The sequence below is a fragment of the Myiozetetes cayanensis genome, unplaced genomic scaffold (assembly GCF_022539395.1).
Source record: "Myiozetetes cayanensis isolate MyiCay16 unplaced genomic scaffold, myiCay2020 scf3, whole genome shotgun sequence".
NCBI classification, from domain to species: domain Eukaryota; kingdom Metazoa; phylum Chordata; class Aves; order Passeriformes; family Tyrannidae; genus Myiozetetes; species Myiozetetes cayanensis.
In genome coordinates this window covers 43,863,633-43,877,272 of record NW_026087521.1, presented here as the reverse complement: position 1 = coordinate 43,877,272, position 13,640 = coordinate 43,863,633, and positions in this window count along the sequence as shown.

Sequence of the window (13,640 nt, the reverse complement as noted above, 5' to 3'; positions counted from 1 at the left end):
GCTATATTAAGATGATTTTTTCAAATCTCATTAATGGTTGCAAATAATTATTATGACACAGAGAAGATTATTAAATGCTAGAAGACAAATCCATTATTTACCAAACTACAAGTTATTTAGCAATACAAATACAAATATTTTACTACAAAAACAATGTAAATGCCAATTTTTATGCTGAATTATTCAGATTTAATGTATGAATTCTAAAGCTAAATAATTTTATATATTAAAGTTTAACTATTACATGGTAAAAAAAGAAATAAAAATAAATTTGTGTACACAATTGAATATTTATTGCCTTTGATTTCAATGAAATATTTTTCTCCCAGAGACACATCCATTTTTCTACTTCTACTTCTTTCTTCTAAAGGTCCCCTCATTTTGAAAAATATTACCAATATTCCAAAACACATGTGTTCTTTAGGACAGAGAATCTTTCCTTGAATCAATAGTGACATAGAGAGCTTAAACTTGTATCAGATTACCCCACATAAACTATTAATGCATAATTTTGCAGCAATAATTTATCTTTGCAATGCTGATGAAGCCTAAAGTAGTATTCTTTATCTTTGATAAGCTTGGCTGACAGATTATCTGGCTAAAAAAAAAAAAATCTCATGTAAAGTATTCTATTTGAGAAATACTGAATTTTATTCTGCATAGGAAGTGAAAAAAACTCCCCTTGGCATATTAACACAGTCACACAAAATTTTGGATTCCAATACACTAAGGACTAGATTTCAGAGACCAAAGTCACAAATAACCTTGTGGAGCTCAATTTCCAATTACTTGAAACAATTTCACTGAGCTTTTCTGCTTTACTGTTTAAGAGCCTTAGCAGTTAAAGACTAGAAAATTCCCTCTCTTTGGATTGTTTGAATAACTCTCCTCCATTTGTGGGGGTATTTATTACATTTTTCTAATGAGAAAGCTCCCCTGAAAGATCTACTAGATACAACATAGGTACTTGCTCATTCTATTCTACAGTGACAAATATCAAATAACAGTTGCACATCTTCAGTAATAAAGGTTTGATGGAAGACTTTGGAAAAAAAAATCCCCTTTAAAACATACCAAATCAACCTAGGCAATCTGAAATTTGTTCAATATTGAAGCTTCCTTTCATCTAACTGAACATATATGCTCATTTAAAATGTAAATCATGAATTTCTGTTGGACCAGGGGATGGAAACTCTTCACAGAGACCTCACTCTTCCCCCTTATTGCCATTTTCCAGAAGTGAACATACAGGGAACAACCTCAGACAGACTAAAAGCAGAGTTGATTGAGCTGGGAGGAAGGAGGTGAGGTGAGGTGAGGTGCGGTGAGGTGAAGTAGGGACAGGATATGGAGTGGTACATTGAAGCCAGAGAGGAAGGAAACAGAGCTAAAAGCAGAGACAGATTATTCTTTTTCTCCCTGTCTTGCTAAAAGGCAGAGGGAGAGCAACAAAATTCCAAAAGTCTTAGACCTTAGATGCCTTTAGCTTTATGTTCAAGAGGTTCTAGCCTCTCCCTTCCATTCACACATCACCTCTAATGCCATCATCAGCTTGTCATGTTTCCAGTAGAACACACGTTCTCTGGGAAAGAAAAAAATTCAAAGATGGAGGGGGAAGTGAGAGAGACCACTAAAGCCCCTTTCACAATTGCTGTAGTAGGTTGAATTAGCCCCAGAGCACTGGTATAGAGGTCAAGCTCCATGCTGTTGTGACAGATTTGCTGCCCATACCACATTTGTTTCAGAAAAGATGCATTTCAGTGGGAGAGGGCAAACCTTGCTAATCATATTGAGTATAGTGCACCAAAAACATATGAAGGAAGGTGGATGTTTGGATGTCTAGTCCCCAAGCATATTCTATAGTGCATACCTGCAATGTGAAGAGTGTTTTGCAAGTTGCTTTCAGATCAAGGACAGTGATGGAAGGATACATTGTAGATAAAAGTCAACTATAGTGTTCCAGAAGTCAAGAAATACAGAACGGAATATTAACTCACTGCCTTGGAAGAAACCTCCAAAACCACAGACCAGAGCTCAATCCCTTGTATAGTGGTCAGTTGTAGTAATCTACTGAGGACTTTGTCCAATTGTGGAAATCTAACCAAGGAGTTTACAGGTTTTGTGTATATATTTTCCTTTTGTTTCTCTGTGTGTGTGTGTGTGTTTCCCCTTACAGCATGATAGTGTTATCAGAGGTAATACAGTTGATGCTTCTCCCACTTCTGAAAACAGCACAGAGGTTAGTGCTAATATTGCCAAGGTTACAAGTTTGAGTCATATATGGGTCAATCTGCTATTGTTTTCTACCATTCCTACATGTCCAGACAAGTTGTAAAGTTATGGAAGTGGAGAGAGCCAGTCTCTTCAGGAGTAATTTCTGCCAGTTGCTCTCTGCTGGGAAGTCAATGCTCTTAGACAAGCTCTGTTAGTAAATCACGAAAGTAAAACCATTGTGATTTTAAAAGAAAAAAAAATTGCAATCACATTTTATAGACCCTTCAGTGCAGCAGTTGTGTGCTTGACATCTTTTGAGAACGTCAGCTAGGACTGTCACAGGAGAAATTAATAACTTGTAAAATATTTCTTGGCTTGGGGGACTGCAGTCTGATGGGAGAATATAAGGTGTCTGAAACAGTGGAGCTATTTTACCCTTGAGATCTTCTCTGTAAATCCTGCTAACTCAGGCTTTTTGTAGCGATGTAGCTATTTCTACTGCTAGTTCTGGAGCTGGTAAGGATAGAGGGTTATCTCAATAGCACAGTCCATTGACCAGTACAAATATTCCTTCAGCCACAGCACCAGCCAGACTCAGATTAGAAGACTGATGAGAATCTCAATATGCAATTACTTTAAGTTACAGGGAGTTGATGTTAAATGTCTAGTTTCTGTTAAAGTTCTCATCCAAAAGGAAATCCAAGAAGACATACTGTAGAAAGACTGAAGCTGTCAGTGTCCAACAAGGAGAGAAGTAATGACATTAGATCAAATCAAACATCTAGAAGACTTTTTCTTGACTGACTGAAAATGAAGTGGCAATGCAGTTTGGAAGAAGTTGTGTTTGCTTAGTCCTTTACAGTATTATTTACATGTCTCCAGTAAGCACCTTTGATACCTCACTCAAAATTGATCACAGATAAAGGAACATTATTAGCTAAATGGGTTGCTAAAGAAATCTTTGATTTGAGAAGGTCCCCAAAGTGCTACAGTCTGACCAGAAGACAAAGAATGACTGACAAAGTTAATGTGATAAGACAGACAAAGTTTTCCAAAAAGTCATCATGGTTAATGAAAACACCAGACTGCCACTTCATATATGTGGCAGTCTGGTTTGAGATCACAAATTTAATGTGGGATAACAGCAAGGGTGACCTTGATTAAGAAAAGACTGTGAACCTTCCTTTTTTTTTTTTTTTTTTTATTCCCTGGTGGAGCTGAGCTTGGAAACTGTCAATATTCATTAGCCAAAACTTCAGCTATCTCTAGAAAAAAGGCCCAGAACAGATTTTGTTTTACAAATGTACAGCCTCAGTTAATCATTTCATAGACCACTACTGCCATCGTGTGTTGATAAATAGTGACACTTGATATCATACCAAAGCCTAACACTAAGGGTTAATGTGAGTTGCTTTTATTTGTTTGTTAAACTTAATCCTATGCAATTTTTTTCTTTTTATCTCCAATGAAAGCTGAAGGAAGGGAAAACTCTTTCAAGATAAAACCAAAGGAACAATTATGTGGATTCTTTTTTGTTTTGGTGGGGGGAGGAGAATTGTTTGTTTAGATTTGGGTTTACTTCTGCTTTTTTGTTTGTTTTGGGTTTTTTTTAAATCAACCTAGAAAATTAAAAGATAAGTTTCCTTTTTTAAAATATTCTACTATTTTTCCCATTTTGTATTTAAATAAGTAGACTATAAATGCCATCAGAACAATTTATGTCTCAGGGCATGATACTATAATGTATGTTCTTATCTTTAAGTATGAAAATTCAGGGTCCTCATTATCTCTCAGCAAAAGATAGACACAGATTCTGGTCTAAATGTGAATATGCATCATTTACTATGAAACCATAAGCCTTATCTGACAGTATCATTGTATGGAGAGGGAGTCTAAACAATAAATACCCACATTCCCAGCTACACAAGCTGTGCAAACTTCCAGAGACAAGCACAGCCACAGTCCAGAGACAAACTTCCAGAGACAATCCCACTCTTATCTTTGTGTAGTAAGAATGAGGACACACTTGTCTTCAACTTATCTGTCTTCTATAAAGTTTTTTCTCTCATCATAGAAGACAAATTTGTTTATTTATTTATTCCCATCCCTGAAGTGTTCAAGGCCAGGTCTGGTGGGGCTTTTGAGCAACCTGGTCTAGTGGAAGGTGGTCCTGCAGTAGAGTTGGAACTAGATGATCCTTAAGGTCCCTTCCAACCCAAACCACTCTGTGATTCTACAAATAACATTTGGTGTTATGTAAATACGTTATGTACAGAAAATTAATTCTGAGATAGTCCTGCTATCTATCTTTCTACTTTCCACACTAAAAAGGTAGGAATTCATTTCCACAGTTGACATAAAGGGCTGAATGCAAGATTTCGAGTCAGGAGAGCGGCAAAGGCTTTTTGAAAGTGCTGACTTTCTGTGCCAGCTCGTGACAGCTGCTTAGTCCTTTTGCATGCTTCTCTGCCAGGTGACCAGGACAACTTTCCCTGCCTTGTGGGACAAGGTGTTCTGAGGGAAGCAGGAGTCAGGGCTGGCAATCGTTACAGCCAGGCCTGTCCTGGGGCCTGCTGGGCCCCACCCGGGAGGGAGCCCCCTGCTGACCGATGGCTGGTGTCCTTGTCACCAGCGCCATGTTGCCCCCACGGGCCGCTGGCTCCTCCTGGCAGGGGAGCAAGGCAATCTGTCACTCTGTCCCCATGAGAAGAGCCTCTCTGGGATGGCAGGGTGTCAGTATGGGGAGGGCAAGCTCAAGGCTCAAGGCTCCCTCACAAGCCTCCAAGCTAAGCACCCCGCACGGAGCCAGGGGCACTGCCATCACTGCAGGGCCAGGCCTCAGCCGCAGGGGAGAGTACCCCCAGCACAGTCCCCCAGGAAGTGCCATGCCACTGGCTGCCGTCACTCCTGGGCAGCACAAGAAGGCGTGGAGAGGTGAGGGCAGGGGCAGGAGGCAAAAACAGTGGCAGCAGGCAGACGACATGCTCATCATGCTCCTGTGTAGCAACAGGGCTGGCAGAGGCAGAAGACGACAGCAGCAATGGAAGCACAGAGGTAGAAGGCATGTTAGCAGAGACAATGAGCAAGGGCAACAGGAGAGAAAGAAGGGTCTCATGGAGCAGGACCCCTGTGCATCTTTCTTAAATGTCTCTGGGAGCCAGGGTGACCAGCGCAGGGCTCCTGTGCATAGGCCACACTGGAAGCAGCCTGGGAAGGCACAGTGGTGGAGTCACAACTGGAGGAAGAATTGGAAACAGCAACAACAATCACAATGCAATGAGCCCATCCACCAAGACCAGGCAGGTGGGCAGAGCAGCAGTGGTCAGAGGAGAGCACTGTTCTGGAATGCGAAGAAGCGCTGCTGGGTCCCAACCTTGCGTGTGCCAGCAGCAACCTGGCGAGAGGCAAGAGTGCTCCTGCGCCCCATGAACATGGCAGGACACCGCCCGCCAGGGATGTGCACACCCCACAACACCAGCCAGTACATCATGGACCAGCACAAGTACGTGGAGGGAGACAAAAAGAAAGAGGCAGCGGTGGGGTCTGGAGAAAGGGGTAACTGCAGCACTGCAGGTGAGGATTTCCCTCTCATGTTCTCTTTCCCTTCCACAGCCCAGTAGGTTGAAGGTACATGAGCAGAAGAGGAAGAGGAGAGCGCACAGCCTGCACATCGAGATTGCAAGTGCCGAGACGATATCTACTGTTAAATCTAAATTGGAGTGACAGCACAAGGCAAGCATCTGACTTGCAAAATCATAAGCTATTAAGAGCAGGGAATCTCTTAAAATTCAGCTTCCTAAATAAATATGTATATGCACTTCTAACTTTGCTGCCTAATGTCTAATGATTCACATACACTAAGAGAGGCTTGGCAGAATAAGAACCAGAAAAAGAAAAATGTTAGCATTGCATATGCCAAAGTGGTCAAAACTGCTACCCCAGAGATTTATCTTTAGAGACTCTCTGTTCCCCTCAGGTACATATGTCCCATTCAGGAAGGTTTTTGCTATTACTATGGTATTCCGGTATTTTTACTAGTGCTATGGTATTCTGGAAACAGAAGGCCCAACTAGATGACTGAAATAAGAAAAAAACACACATTAGAATCGATGCTTTTTTTGAACATTAGAAAAAAGAAAGGTACTTAGATAAATACACTTTTTTATATCAACAGACACTACACCCTGTTTATCAATGGCTAAAGTGTGTATTTGCGTATCATGTAAGCAAAATAGATGAAGCTTAAAAATAGAAAAAAAAGGAACAAAAAAATCCTGTTTGGGTCACAGATCATTCACTGTGGCCTGTCAAAAATGCTTGTGAAGGACTGTCTCCTGTGGGAGGGACCCCAGGGGAGCAGGGGAAGGACTCCTCTCCCTGAGTGGTAGTGGAAACAAATGACCATAACCCCCATTTCCTGTCTACCTGCACTGGTGAGGGAAGAAGGTAGAACTTGGAAGGAGGGAGTGGTGGTGGGAAGGTGTTTTTAAGATATATTTTGCTTCTCATTCTACTGCTCTAATTCTGCTAATAATAAGCCTAATTAATATCCCCACTTTGAGTCTGTTTTGCCCATGATGGTGATTAGTAAGTGATCTCTCCCAGTCCTTATCCCAACTCATGAGCTATTCATTAGTGAGAGAGCAGCTTTAGTGGGTACCTGACATCCAGCCAGGGTCAACCCACTGCAAGGGCTTTAAAAACATGGTCCAGATACATAAGAAAACAAAAATGATCTTCAGCCCTGAAAGTGTAAGATAAATTCTTTAGGTCACACCGAGCTCAGCTCCATGCCTCATCCACAGCATGGCTAGCTTTAACCTCAGGTGCAAAAGGTGATTTCTGAGGCATTATAGGAGTTCACATTAGTGTAACATTTTGGCAGACTAACACATGCATTATGGAAATATTAGCAGGATTCAGTATTTACCTATCTACTACTTCAGATGCCCATGAAAAATTTTTGTATTCTAGGTAAGAACAAGCTATCCAGAGCTGTGAGTCATGTTTTCAGTTAGAGGGTTGGATGGGTTGTGATACTCAGCTATGACAAATTTCAGATCCCAGTACTGTACCATTTCTTCAAAACTGTGGCTTATATTACCTACTTATCCTTTAAACTCCTTTTGAGTGTGAAAAACTTTGATGGAAATCCATAAGTAATTGTGGAGCCAGCATGATACAAAAAGGGAGGGTGCATTTACTGAATTAAATGCGGCATGTTTGGGGGGCCGGTTGTTGTGGGGTTGTGTTGTCGTTTCTTTTGTTTTGGAGGGGGGCTTGTTTGTTGGTTTGTTTTTCATCTGAATATAAACACTTTCCAGCCTCTAGATTTTGCTCTTGCTTCTCAGAAAGAGATGTGCCAGATTCCTAGGCAAAGAGCCGGTGAGCCAGAGCAGCTCCCGGCCGGCGGCGCTGCGCACTCGGGGAGCCGGGGAGGCGGAGGCGGCGTGGGGAGGAAAATTGCTCCTGCTCCTTCTGCCAGCTCCAGCAGCACCGCCGCGCCTGGCGCTCTCTTACAGCCAGGCCACCGGTCCTTTCCAACAGAGGCACAATCCCAGTGCATTCAGGAAGCTGCAAAACAGAGGAGCAGCGGCATTTAAGCACTGTCAGTAAAACGGGTATTTCTCACGACAAAAATGGAAGGCTCTCTGCAGAAAAAGGTTTTGTTTATGTTTGTAGCTTTTTGTAAGTTCCAGGCTTTATTCCTTGCACTGAAATCCTTCTCTGTTCAGCAGGGCTTTTAGCACCAAGTGACTACAGCCTGAAAAGAACAGATTACAGCTCAAAATATCCTTCCAATTTCCCTAACAAATGACACCTGGACACTAAGGCACTACATTATTGGGCATAGAAGAGACAGTCATCTTAGGACAAGTCCATAATAGTTTAATAGCATTAATATTTAAGAGACAAAATACTTCAAGCAAGCATGAATAATCTGCCCTCAGCAATGTAAAACCTGAATTTCTATCTCCACTCCAGTCTTGGCACGCTGAATGGTGATAAGTGAGTTGCCAAACTAACTTAAACTTTGATTTTTGTACAGATAAAATAGCAGTCTTTTACTGTTTAGAAAGCTCTGGATGCATACTACAAAAGAAATACGTGTGTTTGTGTATCCTGGGGTCAATCCTAGCTCTTCTTTCAGATGGGGAGTATTTTTAACTATTACTAAGAAGCAAGAACTAAAAAACAGGAGGGAAGGCTGGTTTCATCCCCAAAGAGGATTGAGGGTTGAGAGTGGGAGGAGAAAAATTTTAAGCCAGTAAAAATTCCTGAGAACTGAAAAGCATCAACCCCCTGAATCTCACTGCTGGTGGGAGTAGTATAAGTAGCTTTCCATCTGCTCATCTCTAGTATGCAGAACTAGTCAGAGTCCAACAGAACATTTTGCTCCTTGAGAACACAGTTTGTCAAAATTAAAGCACAGTTCAGAGTCACAGTGAAAAATTGTTATTGTTTAGAAAGTAACAATGGGGACGGAGGGAAGATTCTGCTAAAAGCAAAATGGAATATGTTATGGTTTTGTTTCCAAATAACTTTTCATTTCTGTTACCATAAGTTTGGGGAAACTAAATTATCTATACATGGTAAGAGTAGGATCAAGGTACATCATACACCCCAAAAGACTGCTCAAAATGATCATTATATTCCATTGCCACGTTTTCTGGGTACACCACAAATAATGCATAAAAAGCTACTTTAGAAATGTTTTGGATACTTAAAAGAAAAAATCCACACAGTGATTTTTTTAATGTCATTACCTCTATAAAAAAGACTTGAGAGCACAAAACGTCTTGAATTCATGAAATATAGTGATTATTTTATGTCCATAGCCTGAAAAAATGAGAGAGAGTCGTTTATAGAGATGCCTATAGCTGGTGTGATATGCCACTGAATTTGATGATGTTTCAAACAACAAAAAAAAAGTTTTATCATTCTAGGGCTGATTCTTCTTCCTTTTAGGCCCAGCAAAATAAAGGCTAGGGATGTCATTGCTCTTAAATGTAGAAGAAAACCTGCTTATAATTGTCTGAGGAGACAGATGTGTATCAAAATATGAGTAACCTGCAGAAAAGGAGGTGCTTGGCCAGAAAATGTCTGAAATTCAGGAATACTCGTGAGGATTTCCCACTCTGGTAGAGTAAAAGAAGAAAAGAACATTCTCCTTAGAAGTCTGTATCTTCATAATTTTGCTTCTTTTGTAGGTAATCAAGTTTATGTAGACTTTTTAAAGGCTAGCAAATTGTCCAGTTTGCTGTAGATTTTCAGCCTAATGGAAAGTTCAAACAAAATTATTCTACTCTTTCAGTGACTCTATGGGAAGACCCTCTAACTGCCTGGGGAACTAAACTGCTTGACTATATTTTATCTTCTCTCCTTGCCTCCAGCACCCAGTTCATGATAGCAGGCAGCTACGTAGTTTGCTAGATAAATTACAATAACCCAGAACACATCAAGCTTAATTTCCAGGCTGTATTAATAAGGATATCATTTCTATCAGTGGAACTCTATCATTTCATACAAGATATACATGTCATCCGTGTTATTTAAAATGCTGAGAGATTTGTCTTGATCTTGTTTTCACCAACTTTTTCTGTCTTGCCTAATTATCACAGTGATGTCTTGCCTCTAGAGAGAAAGTAAATTGATATGTTTTTCTAGTTGCTGCAGTAGCTGAGTCATAATACGTGGTTTATGAAATTACATCCTTTCTTTAGTGATGACAATAAGATAGAGGGAGCTGCATGAATTAGTATATACATAGGAGAGTTTCAGAGAACAGATGTATTTTGGCAAGGTAAAGTCTACTTTTAATCCACAGAAGTATCTCTACTGTAGAAAAGAGCACTGAAAAACCCACTGGCAAACTAATGGTTTTGACAGAATATTTCTCCAGAAAGCATACTTCAGTGTGAGTTGTGTCTAAAAAAACCCCTCAGCTAATATATTAAAGTAGCATGAAAGTAATTCTTGTGCATTTTTATATCCCTAAGCAGGTACTTTCAGGGAATCGTGTTTTAAAAAAACAGGACTTCTTTAATAAGAAGATGGCTAATTAGAACAGACATGACCAGAAATCACATATCTGCTGTAACATACTGAAAAGAGAAATCTTCAAGAGGAATTTTATGTCCTTCTTTTTTAGCAATTAATCTTTTAAATAAATGCCTATACTGATTAAGATAACTATCTTGGCCAGAAAATTAATTAAGAAAGCAATCAAACAGAAGGCACAAGCAAAGAAAGCCCTGTGACTGGAGGGCTTTCTAATGTATCACATGTTCCTACCAGTCAGCATTTCCTTTGAATAGCTGGAATACCCTTGTTTGCTCTTTAGTGCCAGATTAAACACAGATGGCAATTCAACAGTCTTGTCTCTGCTTGTTGGCCTAGAGAACGTGACCTGCATCTTTTTTAAGCAAGAGACAAATGTGTTTGCTCAAGACACCAGAAGCCATTGCTGAGTAATCCTTGGATTCCCACAAGAGCTTCTTTTCTTGCCTTTGAGCCTTTTAATATGTGGAAAAGCAGATGTTCATGTGTGCTTGTTCTAGGTTGAAAGATGGCTTTCTGGAACATGGATGAAATTTCTATTTTGACAGATTTTTGTGGAGAACATGAAAGTTAGCACATTATGTTTCAGAGAAAAGTTAGTGGAGTGCTATGCCACTAAAATTTTGTTCTTAATATGTTAAGGAAGCAAGCCATGATTCAAATGTGCATTTTAAATAAAAATCAAAATATTTGTCTCAAGTCTAGGAGTATTTACTATGTAGGTGTATAGTACTTTTTGCAGACCAGCACTTTTTTGTGAAGTAAATACAAATCTACATGTAGCAAGTTTGTAATCTGTATTCCTACCTCTAAAAAAAACTTCTGAAGACAGCATATGCCTTCAAGCTAAAACTCAAAGATGTGCTGAACCACCAGAAATTAAGACAGTATCTAGAATGTCCTAGTATCTATAATTGACCGAGCTAGGGACAGACCAAAACCCAGGACAATCCCAAATGTTGCCCCCACCCCCATATTGATCTAATTTTTCTTTGCTGTTTAAGTTAGGCTGTTGCAAAATCCTAATTTTCTTTTGAAAAGAGCCTGACAAAGTACACTACCCACTGTAATTTTCCAGTTGGACACAACTCTGGGGATATCACTTTGAGGGCAGATGGTTAGAGGTCAGGCCAATATATGCTGGGGCCCATCTGTACTACACTTGTGAACATAAATACAGTAAAGCTGAGATGACAGATTTTCTTACACTCACAGCTCTGTGTGAGACCATGCCTCATAAACCATTCTGTACTAGAGTCAAATGTTTAATCTGTTTTAAAATATCAGGTATTCTCAAAATACTTCTTTTAATTTTAATAAGAATGTTTCTTAGTCCAACAAACAAAACCCCTGTAAGAATTTCCTTGCTGTGTAAATGTCTCTGCAACACTGGGTAAAACTCAGCATATATTTTATCCTTTTTTCACAAAACTGGTAAGATATAATTAACATGGAAAATAGAATTCTTTCAAGGAAATCCACAAAATCTTAAGGTACTACCCCAGAGAGGTCAGAAAATACTGAGGTCCTAACGGTCAATACTAGCTTTATTTGGTTTTGTTTGCTTGTTTGTTTTTCAAACTTAAATGAAATCTTCAGTTTGTGTATAACATCTAAACAATTACTATTTCTAAAAAAAAAAGTGCAGTCAAGTTTTGAAGACTTGCTTAAACTTCGTATTAGTAGGACTGTCTATCTGGTTGTGTCACAGGGTACTTTTTTCCAAAATGAGTTTTATTCCTTCTTTTTCCACTGTGATAATATTGCATCAGACCAGAATATAATCACAAAGTGTAAATTTAGAGGTGTTATGGCAGAAAGACTGAGGACTGCATAACAGCAAAAAGAAGAAACTGTTCATAATCTAGGGACAATGGTAGTTTTTAGACACTTTTATTGTCACCTTATGTGCATTTCTTTCAAGAAAAATAGGTTTCATAGTTCTCAGACAATTTGTTTAGCATGACCTGCAATTCAGCTGTTAATTTTAATACCAATAACTTTGCTTTTAAAATCAGTTCATATAACTCTTTAAACTCACAAATAGAATTAACTTGAAGTTCAGTCCAAAAAGACATAATTTAACAGGTTTTTCCAATCCTTCTAGCTCTTTTTGCAATATTGTTTTTACTGCTGCTTTACAAGGAAGACAGGATATAAATTCTACAATTTTAAGGAACTAAGAATTGCAGACTTTGGAATTAGAATATTAAATCTTTTCTTGATGTAAAACTCCTTGCATTCTAATAAATATCTAATTCACAGTACTACTCAAAACAAGATAGATAATTTTGTATGTCAATTTTCAGCACTAAAAACTTGTAACTTCATGGAAAGTCATTATTTTTTTCCTAGAGATGGTGGTTGAATCAAGTAATATTTTTCCTCTGAAATCAAACTCTTGAGCCAAGTGGCAAGACCCAATGAATATGACTAAAGAAAACCCATGACCACTTTTTCTACTCTCCTTGGAAGATATTTTTTGGGAAAAAATATAAGGAAAGAGTCTTTTTTTTTTTTTACATCGAACTTGCTCTTCAGTAAAAAGTGTCAGAAATTAAAATTTAAATTTAAAGATCACATCACTGGCTAACATATTTTAAAAGAAATACAAGTAATAATCACTGAAAGTGTCTGCAGTTTCCTTACCTTAATGAATCAAGTAATCTTCATCTAATAAATACTGTTACTTGGAACAGTTGGAACAAATAATTAGACTTTTTTAATTTTATTTTTTTAATGAAGACAAAAATAAAGAACTAATGGGGTCATATGTAAATATTTTTCCCTGGAAGTGTTAGGTTTTGTGAATTGGAACCACTGTTTGAGTTACCAAAGCTATTAAGAATTATTTTCATGCTAATTTAAAGCCTGTATTCCATTTCACCCCAAGGAGTTTAATTTACTTTTTCATTACCTTAAGGAGAAAACTGTGTTATACATTAAGTGAAAAATAACACCTGCTCTAGTAAATGATTTTTGCAACTGGTACCTATACATTACTAACATGTGTATCAGGGATATTTCTTAGCTAATACAAACTGTCATATCCAATCAACTCAATGTTGCCAGAACTATTTTTTTCACCTGAGGACCTGGATTCCACTGAGGTTTCTGCTTTTAAGTAATCAATGTCACACTAAATACACTGATTAGTTATTAGAGTTTTAACAAAGACTGCTATTTCTCCAACTACCAAACCAAGCACACTGAAAAAAAAAAATCAAACAAACAACCCTCCCCCCCAAAAAACCCACAAAAAACCCAAAATGAAAAACCCAAACAAAAACAAACAAAATCCAAGAAACAAACAAAAACCAACAGATAACATTGACCATAACTACCATAATTGTGATATCCTTTTT